The sequence below is a fragment of the Pseudophryne corroboree genome, chromosome 3 (genome assembly GCF_028390025.1).
Source record: "Pseudophryne corroboree isolate aPseCor3 chromosome 3, aPseCor3.hap2, whole genome shotgun sequence".
NCBI lineage: Eukaryota > Metazoa > Chordata > Amphibia > Anura > Myobatrachidae > Pseudophryne > Pseudophryne corroboree.
In genome coordinates this window covers 235,863,480-235,879,316 of record NC_086446.1, presented here as the reverse complement: position 1 = coordinate 235,879,316, position 15,837 = coordinate 235,863,480, and the positions used below count along the sequence as shown (strand labels likewise).

At 38.4% G+C, this 15,837-nt stretch overlaps 1 protein-coding gene across 2 annotated transcripts in view; it reads left to right on the top strand.

The window, feature by feature from the left end:
• Window positions 1-2,218: 2,218 nt before the first annotated feature.
• EYA2 (EYA transcriptional coactivator and phosphatase 2) overlaps window positions 2,219-15,837 on the top strand; it is a 207,042-nt gene continuing 193,423 nt past the window's right edge. For both annotated transcript variants that reach the window (XM_063958926.1, XM_063958925.1), the window contains exon 1: window positions 2,219-2,582. The gene's annotated coding sequence lies outside the window, so the exon portion shown is untranslated. The remainder of the gene's footprint in view (window positions 2,583-15,837) is intronic.

Sequence of the window (15,837 nt, the reverse complement as noted above, 5' to 3'; positions counted from 1 at the left end):
TCTGACCAGATTCCCTCCCCCCCCCCCCCCCCCCCCCCCCCCACAAAAAAAATGTTTTTTAAAAATACCGCAGTGTGCCCTGTGATAATCTCGCCAGCTCAGGCTGACAAGTTCACAGGGCAGCACTGCGATGTGCACCCTTTTGCCCAGCTTTCTCTGCCCCTGGCAGAGAAAGCTGAGCGGGACCCGGCTCCAGTGATCAGCTATGTGTGTCCGATGGACACACAAGCTGATCACAGTGTAAAAGAAAAACACATACCGTATATACTCGAGTATAAGTCGACCTGTATATAAGCCGAGGCACCTAATTCTACCACAAAAACCTGGGAAAACTTATTGACTCGAGTATAAGCCTAGGCTGGGAAATGCAGCTCTAGCCGTACACAGCCCTCAGTGCCAGATATGCCCCCACAGTGCCAGATATGCCCTCATACTGCCAGATATGCCCTCATACTGCCAGATATGCCCCACAGTGCCAGATATGCCCTCATGCTGCCAAATATGCCCCACAGTGCCAGATGTGCCAGATATGCCCTCATGCTGCCAAATATGCCCCACAGTGCCAGATGTGCCAGATATGCCCTCATGCTGCCAAATATGCCCCACAGTGCCAGATATGCCCTCATGCTGCCACATATGCCCCTCATGCTGCCACATATGCCCCTCATGCTGCCAGATATGCCCCCTCATGCTGCCAGATATGCCCCCTCATGCTGCCAGATATGCCCCCTCCCCAAGTGCCAAATATGCTCCCCCAGTGCCTGTTACTTACCCCTCCATCGATCCCGCACTGTCTTCTGAAGGAGGGACACGGAGCGCACAGCGCGCGCCTCTCCTGTGTCCCTCCTGCATCTCCGGCGGCCGCGGCGGGTCTATTAAAGGAAGTGCTGGTTCGTGATCAGAGGTCACGAACGGGTACTTCCTTTAATAGACCCGCCGCTGCCGCCAGACATGCAGGAGGGACACAGGAGAGGAGCGCGCTGTGCGCTCCGTGTCCCTCCTTCACACTGCTCTGCCTGTCACACTGACTGACTCGAGTATAAGCCGAGGTGGCTTTTTCAGCACAAAAAAAAGTGCTGAAAAAGTCGGCTTATACTCGAGTATATACGGTACTCACCTGTCCAGGGAGCCGGTGTCCGCTGCTCCGGTGGGCGCTGCCGGGCGCCTGGCAGCACACTTTACAGCACCGGGGATCACAGCGCAAGGGAAGGACCCAGCGCCGGGCAGCCTCCTGAAGCAGCGCTCCATGGACAGGTGAGTATATTATCCTGCTGGGGAGGGTCTGCGGCGCGTGGGGCTAGTCGCGACGGGGAGGGTCGACCGGGCGACGGCGGTAGCAGCAATGTCGGTGGGGGCGGCGCATGCACAACAGGACATCGGGATATTTTTATGAAAAATACCCCAATGATGCTGCGAAGAGGCATCGCAGGGACAGAGCTTGACCGCAAGCTCTGTTCCTGCATGCGATAATTGATACATCCCTGCGATGTAATCAATTATCGCAGTGCGAGTTTGGGCGATTTTATCACCTGTCATCCACATCCTGGATGCAGATGGTGATAAATAGGCCCCTAAATCTTTTATTTTTGAGAAATAATAGCCAAAAACCATGCGGACACACTACTAGATGTTAGACAATATGTTGTGTTTCTGTCATGCTGTGGTAACTCATCTAAAACACTATACTCTCATGTTGGGGGTCTATGGCTCATAAATTTTTTCTCTGAAAAACCTGGACTAAATTCAAAACATTCACACAAAAAAACAAAAACAAAAAAACCAGGACTGTAATCCCAATTACTTTCTGTGGTAACTTGATTTTCAAACACAGAGTAATCATTTTTTATCTTATTTACTACCAGCAAGACCTGAATAAGCATTTTTTAATACAAAAACGTAAAAATAAAATGCCTCTGGGGAACAGCTGGCAAATACTCCATGCCAGGAAGAAGTTTTGGGCTGTTTTAGCCAGGAACAGTCAGAATGAAATGTAATTCCTGCACTGGTTTTGGCTCCATGCCTTTGTTGATGAAATGGTTAAATTGGGATAGCTGGGAATAACAACTAGAACATGATAATGCATTGCAGTTGATGCTGTCTTACTGCAGCATCGTCCTGTCCTACAAAGCATTTGGAGACCTGTCTGTTTTGGATTGAAAGCTTACTAAAGCCACCCCCTTCCTTATGTCTCTCTCCTCTCCCACACACCCTCCCCTCTCTCCAAAGCAGTCTGTCCATATCCTCCCTCCTCCTGAAGTTGTAGAGGGCAGTCAGCACACAAGCACCTGGACAGGAGGATCAGCCGAACTTCTCACTTGTGTTCTGTATGTTCAGCTCCCCACTGATGACATCCAATAAACTTCAGATATAAGTGCTTGCCTTGAACCCACACTGGGGAGAGCTAAACTACCAAAGCTGCTCTCGTTCCCTGCTTAATTGTGTGGATCCAGGGAGTCTACACAGCCTGAGTCTGAATTTTGAGCCTTCTATTTTCACACAGACTACTTCACTCACTTGACCAACTGCACACCAAGCACACAGTACTTTGGCTGGAGAACCTGAGAGTCTTCTTCTAGACAGTGGTAAGTCTATAGTGATTGCACTGTATTCTACTCACTGAACCTCTGTGTCTCCTGACTACCCCTGCTTGGGTTCTAATTGCAGACTAAAAACTTTTTTTGAACAGCAGATATGTGTGTGTATATATATATATACATATATATATATATATATATATATATATATATGCACAGACTGATTTTTAGTTATTATTTACACCCACGCATATATGTGTATATAGATATATGTATATATGTTGATATATATATATATATATACTTTATATATACATATACGTATCTATAAATATATATATATATATATAGATATATAGATATAAACATATATATATATATATATATATATATATATATATAATAGAACAGTTACTGTTTAACAGGTTTGTCCTATGATAATTTTGCATCAATCAGGTCCATTTAGTTTATATCTTAGCTTATTTGAAAGTATATTTTCAATAATTTGACTACGTCAAGTGAATAAAGAAAGAAATGGCCCAATATATAAAAACCAACTTAATACACATACTGCTGTCATACAGAATTTGACAGTATTGTGGCCACTCTATAATGATACAAGGAAAACTCAAGGATTTTTGGTTATTCTGTTTAGTAAAAATAAAATAATATAAATGAACAAATGGTGTGGTAGGATATAAAGTCTACACAAGAGTGGTCTATAGTTTTTTCCTCAGATAAAGGCTGACTCCTGTAAGTAGAAAACATTAATAATCATTTCAAATGAAACAAAAAAAATGTTTTACTGCTGTACTGTGTAACTATCAGCTCCATTACATGTCATGTATTGTCAGCATGCAAAGTGAAATTTGTCAAAACTATGACGTTATTCTTTGTAATATTTCTATATGTTATATTCTTCTACATAAAAATAACCCAAAGCAAAATATACATGGTTTGTAGAGTAATGTACAGATCCACTTTCCAATAAGTGTAGTAATCATTCCATTAAAGGCCAATTAATATATACAATTCAATAATCGTTTATGCATGTCAGGCAGTATTGGATAAAGCTGCTAGTTACATTTTAATCTGTAACAGAGCTTTTTAATCATTTTTAAGTTAAGTTTAAGTCAATGAAGGCAATAAAATGAAAAATGGGTTGCCAGCTGCTCAGTGAGGACTTTTCTTAAAATGATTTACTAGTCCTCAATAGGCAGTAGAATTGTACAGGAGGTTTTAACTCATCGGCGAAATATTATAAGGAAGTTATTAGTATTCACTTTCAATACGGCTTTATTTCATACTAATTCCATTAATTTTACAATATCCTCTCAGACTAAATTTGGTTGTTAAAATGCATATACAGCATTGAGTTATAACCAAAAGAACCTGTTTGAGGAATGCTTCTTGTAAAATTACAGAAAAAAATTACATTATCATGTGAGCAAATGTAACTATTCAGTAACTATTTGTAACATTGCACATCTTAAGTTTTTCTTGTTTTTTTTCTCCATTGTTTACAGGGGGGAAAAATGGTTTATATTATTAGACATACAAGCCGCCTGGCATATTCTATAGCAGTGTGCAATTAGGGATATATATATATATTTTTTAAATATAAATTAGCATAACCATGGAAATATTGTTAATTCATATATCCTTGTACTTTGTACAGTAACCTTTGTGTTGAAATTTTCCAGGCAGGGAATTTTACAATGAATGCAAAAAATATTTAATATTTCGTAACTGTACTGTACATAACCTTTTTTTAAGATCCTAAGTTCACTTAACTACTATCATTATGAAGACTAAAATATTTGAATTTTAATCTTTATTATAATTATCAAATACATTTACTGCGGTAGATATTGCTGTATTTCTTTATATGCTACCTATATATTTAGATATAAAGACAGTTGTATTAAAATTGGGTATACACTTATTTAGCTTCAACATTTCATTAATCTTTCTGTGATTGAAAATATCTGTATTGTATTTTAAAATATTAATACCTGGAATATGACTAATATATGTTAATGAACATTAATATAGTAAATATTCTAGCTTTATATATATATATATATATATATATCAGAATTACATAATAATGGGAAGTATTATGGAAACCTTGGAGCGTTACCTTTCATACTGATCTTATTCGCTCTGTGAATAAGCTTTCTGTTACTGTAGACCATTTATTAGTATCAAACAAATGTTTTCAGGTCCCTTGATCAATAAATATTGTATGACTATTTGATTCTGATTTTAATCATTGTTAGCCACCTAATATTTAGCTTTGAAGGACTACAAATCTGTTTCTAGAGAGGTGTAGACGTGGAGAAAAGTGTCTCATAACCTTCAAGAAACAGTCTCTGGATTGCTTTAAAATCCAGATAAAAAGTGGTAAACTTGCTTAGATGCAGAACTTGCAGGTGATAAAGAGGTACATATTCTTTGTGTTATCATTGTGTATATTTGGTTATCATAATATTTAAGTGCTAGGTGTTGCTAAAATAACTTCTTTGTTAGAAGGGGAAAATGCTGGATTTATTAAAACAAACGGCTTGATGCTTGAACCAATGCAGAGAAGTCCTGTGGATTTAGCAAATAGTGTGCTGTTGACAGAGAGGAATCCTTATAACAAACACAGCTCTTCCAAAGTTTACTCGCTACAATTAGATGCTCAAAGGAGACAATCAGTAGTCATGAAATTCACTGAAACAATACGTTGTTTGCTTTATTTATAGATCTTAACTCGTCTAATGGTGTTTAACCAACACCCCAATTTAATCAGGTGCCGATAAGCCATCCAATTAGCTAAAAAATTACCACAGTGACGCAGTGGTGACAGTCCCCTTATACAGGATCCCAAAGGTGATGACACTCCAAAATGCATCCGTGCCTTAGATTGCACCACTGTAACAAAGAAAACTGATCAGATAAGGAGAGCTTTCAATTCGGTTCTTTCAATCTAAATTCTTTTGAGTATGAGAATCAGTCTAGTAGAGTGATATAGATATAGATATATATATATATATATATATATATATATATATAAAAATATATATATATACATATACAATATTAACAGATTTTGTTAACTTCACTGCCTAAAAGTGTAATATGACATAAAAGATGAAAAGATGATCAGCATTATTATTATTATTGCAATTTGGTTGCAAACCAAAAACTGCAGTTTGCTCATTTACAATAAAGCATATAAATATAATACAGTCTTCATGATGTATCTAGTGAGAGTATCAGTTTTGCAAATGTATTAGTGTGAACAAGATTTTCATAATAGGAATTAAAACACAGATTTTAGCTAATCGGCAAAAGTTTTTGATTTGACTAAAAATACTTCTGATTGAAATACTGTATGAATAGTTTCATATATTGTTCCAAAATGTTTCTCATCTATCTACAAAACATATCTGTGTTGTATAATTGGCTGTAGGGGAAATGAAAGGATTCTGTCTCTTTTGCTGCATAGCAGCAAAGAGAGTAGTGTGTCTTTTAATCCATGGTCGTAATTAATTAGGAATTTTAAAGAATTGGGGGGGAAGGGTAGGGGGGGGATTTCACCTCAGCAATGTTGTCTTGTTTATGGATTGGTTGTGGAGATTTTAGCTTGCCGTTACCTACTGTAGCACTTAAATGTAGACATTCTATAGCAGTATTCTCAAGTAACTTAAGCATGTACTGTAGGCCAATAGTGTATTTTTGAAAAGAAGACTAGCACTTTCACCAATAACTTAAAGGTACGCCAGTGAATTATAAAGCTCCGGAATAAATGATTGCAAAGAAAGATCATAACATTTTATAGTCCTCTGAGAGTATAAAGTTTATTTATATCTTGAATTAAATTGACCATAAAAATGGCTACATGTTTTTTTTTATTGCATTTTTATGTTTTGTATTGTTTATCTAAGGGACTTGGGTTAAAAGTGGAATACAACCAACCAAGGTGTACAAACATCTGTCACGGGGTATATTGTATGCGTAAGATTGATATAGATATATATATATATATATATATATATATAATTTTTGAGTTAACTCAGAATGCCATATCAACTAGTGAAAAATCAAATTATCTCTCTTGGGGATCACTGTCCTGACTTCCAAGAATCACTGAGCATGTTTTGTGGGTTGCGATGGTAGAGTGGCAGCTCTACTTATTATTTTTATGATTGAATTTCATGTAAAAACTATACAGCACCAAGTCTTTTTTTGCAGCACTAAGTCACCTTGACGTTTGTTCTTCACAGACAGGTTCCATGGTCTGCTTCTGTATTACTCTTCTGTTAATGCTCTGCATTATAACACATTGTATAAGGGAACAGTCAAGAAAAAAAAATCTTTTTCTGACAATGGGTTCACTTGCTAACAAAATATGTCATTTCTGTATAGTAAAATTAGACATTTATAGATGTTATTTAATGTAAAAAAAAAAATGTGTGGTTTTTGTCTCATGTACAGTACCTTAAATTATATTACTTTTACAATGGTCCTTCCCACTAATTCAACCAATCACTCACCAAACATATATTCAGTGTCATCTCCTCCAGATAAACAAATAACAAATAATACAGCTCATGATGCCAGTAAAACGCACTGGGGCCATGGGTTTAATTTCAACCAGGGTTCCCTGTTTACCTGGCTACCAGGTGAAAATCATAGGTAAGTTATATTCTCTGTAAAGCGTTGGGCTATATATATACTGTATATATACATATATATATATATATATATATATATATATATATATAGACAACGGAGGGGGTCCGGCACAGCCACTTGTTAGAATATTATACTGGGTGCCCTCACAATAAAGCAGATAGTGAACTCGAGGTGGTGCGGCACTCCAATGGTTTGTAACGCCAGAAGTTTAAGTACTTAAACTTCTGGCGTTACAAATCATTGTGGAGTGCCGCACCACCTCGAGTTCACTATATATATATATATATATATATATATATATATATTCAAAAATAATTTAATGTTGTTCCTCCCAGAAAATTCCACTTGTACCAAATAATTCTAAAGTTCCTAATTGCTACTGAGGATATGTCATGTTTCAGTATTGTACAGGGGATCTTATATGCTTATTTAATAAGCATATTTCATGCCAGGTCCGCACGGTAGTAATAGAAGAGAGAGTGCGCATCCAGCTAAAATATAATAGAGGTTGGTGAAAAACAAAATACTAACACCTTGCAAATAATTATAATAACCTCCCAGAAAGGAAGAACAGACTTCTTTATTCTGCCTCTGTACTGATATTATAATGACCCTTCTACTCCTAACAATGTATATGGGCTCAATTTAATTAATCGCAAATTGAACAGTACTGGGAAGGAGCTCCCGGAACTATTCAATTCAGCGCGATGTTATGTCAGAGAATGCCAGTTTACGTGCCTTAAACAGGGTGTTTAGTCGTTGGCATTCTCCAATTTAAGTGCCGGGCGCGATGCTGTTTCCGCCACGTAAAGGCCAGAAAATACCATTGCGCCTGCAGTTTTGTCAGATTTCTGCTCGCACCCCAGGAGGGGTGCAAGAAGAAATCCTCTAGTCGGGCATAACATTGCCCTGAATTGAGGAGCTCCTTCCTGGCGCTATTCAATTCACGCTGAATTGAACCGAGCCCTATGTATTTATACATGCAAAAATAAAAAAGGGCAATAAGACTTCAGACCCCAACAAGGGGGAGCTCTAGGGAGTTTACATTATCTAAGTGCTGATGAGAATCATCACTAACTTTTCTGGCTTCCAAAGATTTGCAGTCTGTAAGAGTTATTATAGAGGCGAGTGAAATTCTGGACTTCATTAGAGGCTAGCTCATTTACTCCAATAAGCCCACCTGTTGTTTATATAACATCCAGTGAAGAGTTTATATTGCATTCATTCTATCATCGTATGAAGTGTTTTCTCACTGTTAGAACAGCTGGCCGGCACATTTCTTCCCTACAGAATCAATTGCACTGGCAAGTGTAACATTTATATCTATAAACCATTGGGTTAACACTGCAGTATTATTCTGGGCAATGAATGTTACACAGCTTACGTTAGCCGAAGGTTCTCTTAGCCCATGTTGTGATGTTACCTCTTTAATGTACCTATGCAGAGTTTCAAGTCATTTGCTTTGTTTCCATCTGGGGAATTGAACTTCCATTTATACAACACATTTGCAATGGCTGTTTAATGCAGTGCAAGTCAGTGCATTTAATGTCAGCACCATTGTCTGCTTCCAGTGACCTTGGGCAAGGTTGGGAAATAATGAGGTAGCAACATTTATAGTGAGCAACATTTGTGAAAGCAGTTTCTGTGTACATTATGTTGCTGCTCTCTGAGAGAAGCCTGGGGAGGAGATGCAGCTAATCATAATGGGGATGGGCTCTTCATGTCATACAAGTCTGTGGGAATGCCACGAAATGCGGGTCTGTCGGGAAGGGTAGGGCTAAAATGCTGCGACTCCTCCATAAGAGAATGCGGTTATGTGACCAGCGGTCACCTGCAAATCCCGGTATTATCTCCCTATCCTGCCCACTTCCTTCAAAAGTGGGCGGGAAGCTGGAGATCCACACACTCTTCCTGGGGTGCAGGGGAGTACCCCAAAAATCGTGAGTCTCCTGTACCTTCCGTGAGAGTAGTTAAGTATGCACTATGTTGCATAGGCCAGTCCATCCATGGCCTGTTAATAGACGGACCTGATAAAGATAGCACATTGCCCTAAAATTGCTTTTTGTTATGTGAGTTACCATTACATTGAGTGACTTTTCAAGTCTTTTTTTTGTTTGGAGGTGTGTAATCCTAAAATAGGGTTAAGAGCAATTTGTTAACTACCAAAATGTGTGCAGTAGCTGTGCTGAGATAGCTAATGTAATAGTAAAAATGTTAATAACTATTACCTACTCTAGTGGTAGTGTGTAGGTAGAATGAATAATGCTCTTTTTTCTCTGCCTTTCTGTCTTTATCACCTATTTTATTTTTCTTGGGATGTATTAGTAAGTCCTCTGTCGTTCTCCATTGAAACTACAACACATAGCATGTTCTTTAGAATAGAGGTTGTTTCTGTATTTACTGTAGGTTCAAAGTGCAGAAACCCTTAGTGACCAATCAGTGGCTAACAGTAAACCATAATGACCAATCAGTGATTATCTTTCCTTAGATTTCAGTAACCCATAGTAACCAGTCAGTAATTACCGTAATTTGTTTACAGTAATCTATAGTGACCCCTCCTTGATTAATTTGCAGCAATCCATATTAATCAGTCAGTGGTTTGCTTTCAGTACCTAGCAGTAATTTATAGTGACAAATCGGTGTTTAGCATTAGCTTGCAGTAACCCATAGTGACCAATTAGTGATTAGCTTTCACTAGCTTGCAGAAAGATGATTAAAGCTGATTGGTTGCTGTTTATGTCAGTTAAGCATTTTTGCACCAATATGGATAGATGACACTCAGTATGTTAGAAAGGACACACATGCTTTCCCCAGGGGAAATATGGACGTAAAAAAGAAATAATAATATGAAGAGATTCTGCAGTAGTAACATTAAATCAAATGCAGAACCTACATTGGTATGGTATGTGAATCTCGGCTGCTCTTTCCATCTGCATATGTCAGAAAATAGAACTAATGTATTTGTATATGATGAAGAAGGAGGTAATATTGCGCATCGTATACTTCCTTTAATGTCAGAATAGCTCTCTATACTCTGAACTTTATTCAGGATGTTGCTCAGTGCCATAATTCTGTGAAAGTTTGTTTCACATCTCAAATTACCGACTGGGGTCAAATATTAATCTGCTCTGTAAGCATCATTGTACAATACAGGAGACTTTTTATATACTTGTTTATATACTTAACAGAGATACTGTCTGACATTAGATTTTTATTTTGTCTGAGAATTGTCTTTTCCATGGCTATATACAGTAGAGTGTTGTCATCTTGAAGAGACATTGTGGCAGCAAATTACCCGGACTCAGTATGATTTACCAGTGGGCGGAATGCCAGCTGTCCATATCCCGACAGCGGCATCCCGTACGCCAGAATGCCAGCAGCGGGGTGAGCGCAAAGAGTACCCTTGCGGGCTCGCTGAACTCGCCACGCTGCGCTTGCCACAAGATCTATTCCCACTCTATGGGTGTCATGGACCCCCACAAGTGGGAATAGTCCTGCTTTGCTGGAATTCCAGCTGGCAGCATTGTCGGCTGTCAGGATTCCGGCTGTCGGTATACTGACCGTCGGGATCCCAACAGCCGGCAAATTGACTGCATCCCAATTACCCATATGTAATTTTTACATGTAAGAATGGACTTTACGTGCTTGGTGAATGAAAACATAGGACTTTTTTTCAATTTTGTCCCCATCAAGCATTTGCTATTCAGGGTCTCTAAATGTGATTGTGTGATTATTATTATTATTATTATTATTATTATTATTATTATTATTATTGCTTTATATATGATTTATATAGTGCTAATCATATTATGCAAAAGACATGCAACCTATGGGTCCATTTTATCAGAATACAGTTAGCCTATCAGTGTGACTCTGGCATGCAGGAGAAAAAGCCATGCAAACACAAGGAGAATATTCACACTCCTCAAATTGAACCCATAGTCCCAGCACGCTGAGACAACAGTGATAAACACTGTGCCCTAGTGCTACCCTGATGTATGTGATTTTAGTTTAGTTTGATATGATGTATGTGATTTTAATATAGACATTAATGATTATGCTCTTTGAGTCTTTTGGAGCTGTGTCTGCATGTCAGTGAGCTGCGGAACCCACTTCCACATTAATTTTGTCTGTGGTCATACAATATTGTAAAAATCTATTCAGTAAAAAATGAGATCAATTTTTGGAGGATTTCTTGATGTCATTTATTTGCATGATGTCTCTGGGTTACTGAACTAAGTTGTGTAATATGTTGGCACTTAGTTGAGAAACCTTACAGGAACTTTACCCCATCATGGAGGATAACTGTTAGTAAATACCTGGATGACAGTTAATGCTGATGAACAATGAGAAAACTTTCACGCGATTGATGTCACATTTTCAGAATTACAATTCCCTGTAATGAGTTCGGAATGCTAGTGACACATTGGCTGCAGTAGTGTTTAGATTACTACTAGAGGTTCTCAGGGACACGTTATATGAGTCCTGTGGAAACTCCTAACACTACACACAATGGTAACAAAAACAGTAATCTACAAGTAAGATATATATAATGTTGGAAGCATGAACACATTGATCTTAGCTTTATTTATATCTATTACAAGATGTGATCAATACAAAAAAAAACGGTGAAAGATGAATTCTAGTGATATCAATAGTTTGCAGTAAGACTTCGGCCCAACAATGTAAAACTTGTATTCTTACTCTTAAGGTAAAAGAGGCAATTAATGTGTATTGTATCACAGCTGGCATAAATTCTACAATCTCTGTTTTTGTTGACAGGCCATGAAAACCCTTCTCTTAGCAGGCATATCATATATTATAAGGGCAATGAAAAATATCAGTTTTTCTAAAGCTCTGTTTACTTAATAACAGAAAAGAAAGACAAAACATAAATTACTACAGTCAGAGTAGTTCATTTATTTTTCACTTTTGTGATGTGGATTTTGGCTAGCCTTTCCCAAAATTATGGTAGTATTGAGGGAACAACTTTGGAATGATAGCTGTGAGTAGGGAAAAAAACCCAAATGATCACAGTTCATCTTCTACAACATATTTTCCAGCTTTGTATAATTCTTTTTCTTTCTTTTTTTTTATTGGCTTTTACAGTTTTCAGTGAGAAGGATTTATCTATGCCATGATTGGAACAGATTATCTGTTTTGGACTTCCACAGTTCGTTTTATATTTTGTTTCGACTTCTATTGAAACCGCAACTTAAATATCTAGAAGCCAGGCAGGTAGAGCACTGAAACCCTTTACAACTGCAAAAATGCAGCTGTTTAGGGTGAAAACACTAGCCGAGCCGCATAGTTTCTGCCGAGCACACTTATCAGAGCTGAGAGAGGGTTATTGTAGCATAACAACCATAGCACAACAATTTGTAGCACTGCAAACTCTCACAAACACCCTAATCCTCTATGGTATTTTAGACGGTTGGATTTTGTGTTGAACATGTGACGTGCTATCTCATTTCACCGTGTTCTGAGCAGTATATAGCCAATAGGGAAGTCAGCACTATTATTATTTCTATAGAAAGGCCAGTTCATATGAGAATAATCCCCCCCCCCCCCCACACACACACACACACACAATTATTGTACAGATGCTCAGCCACTCCAAGCCCCTAACTCTGTTATATTTCTATATTTGCAATAACAGAAGTACAGGACAATTACTACCCAATTCCATTATTATTATGCAGCAGCTAGTCATACTGTATCAGAGAGAAACTTAAATTATGTTCATTCTACAGCCAGAGACTAGTTAAAACATGGGGGCAGAGCTGTATACAACAAAAAATGTACTTATCAAAAATGGTATCCCAGAATCTAGTATCTTGGAATTGTTAAGTTTCTGCCCATGTATAAAATGTAAATGGCTTTAATTTCTATTGTACGTTTGTGTTTGATCAGCTAAGTTCATGTAGTCTGGGGATCCAGTGAGAGCTCAGTTTTGACTCCCAGCAACTAAATGTCATGTGACCGCGGTGTCCACGAGTGCTTGCCTTGCTAGGGCAGACAAACATTTTACCTGGGTAACTTTTCACCTTGGCTTGCTTATTTTTTTAAAACATAGGTTATTGTTTGACCGAGAACAATGGGGCTTGCTTAGACAGTCTTTAACTTTGAGATTTCAGCTCATTTGAGGTTGTAAAATAATTGGTGACTGGACTTAAGAAACCGAAGAACGATTTGACCACAGGGATGTCCCATATTCCTGTTGTGTAAAATGAAACCACCAGACCTGCTGTATAATTACTGGACATGGAGGGACCTGAAAGTTTTGTTTTGTTAACGCTGCAGACATTTTCTGATAAAATATGTTGAGCAAATTAGGTTACGTGACATAATGTGAATCCATTCCCGCTAAGATCACAACTTGCCTAGTGGTTCAGCAAACACTAGAATGGAGAGTCGGGCCCAGCAAATAGTTAATGGGCAGGAACCAGGAACAGTCGTCTTGTCCCTAGTGGGTTTCACATCATTTGCTAGAAAATGAAATGCGATATCAGAGACAGACTCCCCCATTTGTTTCTGTGTGTGGAAGTTTAACTGCATCCTTGTTATAGGAGCTCTTGTGACCTTGTGTTATGCTGCGTTACGGGATATTAGCGGCGGTGGAAGAGTTAAAGCTCATTAAGTCATGTTCCTTTCAGTAGCAGCTGAAATATTCTGAGATAGGGATTTATCAGAGTCGTCTATCTCAGCAGCATAAGAGCAACTGGCGCCATAATGGGAAAATGGCGAATGGACTTTCAGCCTTAAATCAGAAAAAGAAAATGTTTGTTACAACGGGATTCAGTACATCTCACTGATAGTCTGTCTGTAACAGCAGGAGGTTGTGGTTGGTAGCTGAGGATTGTGTATACATACAGGGTTGTGGAACTATGGACTGTGTGTAAATCTTGTGTAATAGACACTCACCGCCCCCTATAGTAACCTGTAATTTACTCCAGGGACAAAGCAGTGTGGCGTTATCAGAGAAGCACCTGGTTAGTACAGAGCATTAGCTTTATTAATTAGATAATTAGTGTATTTCTATAAGTGACTATGAGTCTTTCACAGCAAAATGACTGTTATAGCTTTTTTGTCTCAAACTATTTAAATAATTTATTTTCTCATGCAAATTATTTGGTAAGAAAAAATTAGAATAATGAATTACTGATTTGTATGGTGAGTGAATAAAAAAAAAACACGTTACACGCACTTTTTGTACAGAATACAGAATGTACCTATCAATGTCATTCTGGGAGGAGGGGGGGGATTTTGTTTAATAAAGAAAAGAGCTCATTAGGTCATTGTGTCAAAATATATATTAGTTTCAAACTGTATATATTACGTGAAAGTTCCAGCTTTTACCCAGGAAAATGTACATTGTTTGTAACCATATAGGCACCTGACAAATTGTTTTGTATTCACTATGTTAGTTACTTACTTAATTCACTAATAGAGTTATTTACATGTGAAAATCAGTGAGAGAGGAGCATTATAATAAATACTTCACAAGAGGCATATAAGTATTTTATGGAATGTATATTACCGCATTATATATTCCTCGTACGCTGAAAAAGTATACTGGTAGGTTAATTAGCTTGCGACAAAGAAATTAACCCTAGTGTGTAAGTGAGAGTGTACATGTATTTGGGGCAGAATAGATGGGCCAAGTGGTTCTTATCTGTTGTCAATTTCTATATTTCTAGTCACTAGTTACGTCACATCTCCAATGTGGACCACAAAAGTGGACAGCTTTTATAAGAAAATGAAGGAATAAAGTGTGTCAGTGGTGACTGAGTTACTATGTAACTACCTGTATATCAAAGGTCAGTATAAGGATTTGTCTGATGAACTGTGCAGGTGACAAAGGAACCACTGGCGTATTTATAATTGGTGCAGTGTGTGCGGTGCACAAGGGCCCTCGGGGTCCAGGGGGGGCCCACGCTGCACACCCTGCATCTATTATTTTTCATACTTACCCTCCGGAGCCCCGCAATGCAGCCAAAATCACTGGGAAAATGGCGCGGCACCATTTTCCTAGTGTTTCGTGCATGTGCAGTAGAAGAATCACTAGGAAAATGGCTGCTGCGCCATTTTCCCGGAGATCTGCGCATGCGCTGTAGACTCTGGGACAGCGCTAGGATCCCCTAGGGACCCTAGTGCCTAGAGCTAAGCGCTACCGCCGGCTAGAGAGGAGGGGGCCCAGACGGAGCCTGCCCACGGGCCTACTCCTCTCTAGAAATGCCTGTGAAAGGAACATAGGAAGCCAGGTGGCTCCAAGACAATGACATGCATAAACTATCTATTTAATGATGGACGATTATCTGTCCCATCTGTGACATGCGCCCTCCCCTCTAACAGCTCCCACTGCATGCAAAAGGAGCAGGACGTCCATAGCCGGGAGTAAAAGGGACGGACATAGCCAATGTCAGGTCAAAAAAACTAGTATTTAGTAATGGATAAGATACCTTTTTTTTTTTTTTTACCAGAAATTGTATCACAAACTGTAATTAGAGGGATGATGGATCCAAAAATTATACCATTTTCCATTGTATGGGTTCAGGAAGGGATTCATTTTCCCGATATAATGATAAATAAGCAGCTGCCTCACTGAATTTTGGTT